Raw genomic sequence first — 1546 nt, forward strand, 5'->3', positions numbered from 1 at the left:
TGCTTAAGTCAATATTACCGGAAGGTGAAACACTACCAAAATCCTACAATGAAGCAGCAAAGATTATGAAAGGTTTAGGCTTTGAGTATGAGAAAATTGATGAATGTTGTAATGATTGTATGCTATTTTAGGGAAATTATGTTGAAGCAACATCTTGTTATATATGTGAAGCTTCAAGATGGGAAAGATATCATGAAGATCAAGATGTAAGTACTTTTACAAAACTTCAAAAAATCCCAAAAAAGGTTCTTAGGTACTTTCCTTAAAAACCAAGACTCCAAAGGTTGTTTTTATTCTCCAAGACTGCTAAGGCAATAAGGTGGCATGAAGAGAGTCGTACTAAAGATAAGAAATTAAGGCATCCAGCTGATTCTCAAGCTTGGAAAGACTTTGATTCTTTATTCTCTGATTTTGTAGCAAATCCTCGTAATGTAAGGCTTGGTTTAACAATTGATGGCTTTAACCCATTTAGAACCATGAGTTTGTCATATAGCATATGGCTTGTCATCCTAATTCCATATAACCTACCTCCATGGATGTGCATGAAGTCTTCATACTTCTTGTTATCTCTTTTGATTCTTTGTCCTTTATCACCTTCAAACAACATTGATGTTTATCTGCAACCTTTAATAAAAGAATTAAAGGAGTTATGGGAGTTTGGAGCTACTACTTTTGATGCCTTAAGCCAACAAAACTTCCAAATGCGTGCAGCTTTATTGTGGATTGTTAGTGATTTTTTAGGTTATGTTTTATTATCTGGATGAAGTACTAAAGGATACCTACCTTGTCCTACTTGTAACTATGAAACTTCTTCCATATTCTTGAACCATAGTATGAAAAATGTTTACATGGGGCATAGAAGATTTTTGGATGTAAATCATAAGTGAAGGTATGATAAGAAATCTTTTGGTGGAACTATAGAGTTGGGCTCTTCACCAATGTTGCTTTCTGGGTTTGATGTGTTAAAAGTATTGAAGGATTTTAATAATAGATTTGGAAAGACTCAAAAGTGTGTAGACGATGATAACCCATGGAAGAAAAAAAGTATATTTTTTGAGCTACCTTATTGGGAGTAAATCTTTTACGTCACAATTTAGATGTAATGCAGATAGAGAAAAATGTTTGTGATTCTTTACTTGCCAAGCTCCTAGATATTGATGGCAAAACAAAAGATCATTTGAAAGGTCGTCTTGACCTACAAGATTTGAGTATAAGAAAAGAGCTTCATCCTAGAACTCTTGCACTAGACAAGATACTTTTACCTCTTGCATGCTTTTCAATGACTTCAAAGGAAAAAGGTGTTCTTTGTGAAGTTTTGAAAGGAGTGAAAATTCCAGATAGCCATGCAACTAATATCTCAAGGTGTGTCAACCTCAAAGAACGTAAAGTTTCAAGATTAAAAAGTTATGACTCACTTTTTGATACACTATGTACTTCACATAGCTATTCGAAAAGTATTGCCAAAACATATGGTCAAAGTCTTGATTAGACTAAGTGCCTTCTTTCGAGGAATATACACCAAAGTTATCTAATTAGAAGAGTTTGA

At 33.8% G+C, this 1546-nt stretch overlaps 1 pseudogene; it reads left to right on the plus strand.

The window, feature by feature from the left end:
* Nucleotides 1-65: 65 nt before the first annotated feature.
* LOC149526454 (uncharacterized) lies at nucleotides 66-887 on the plus strand (annotated as a pseudogene).
* Nucleotides 888-1546: the final 659 nt, after the last annotated feature.

Source organism: Theobroma umbraticum, unplaced genomic scaffold (assembly GCF_002168275.2).
Source record: "Theobroma umbraticum cultivar Fairchild unplaced genomic scaffold, ASM216827v3 scaffold_12.0, whole genome shotgun sequence".
Lineage (NCBI taxonomy): Eukaryota > Viridiplantae > Streptophyta > Magnoliopsida > Malvales > Malvaceae > Theobroma > Theobroma umbraticum.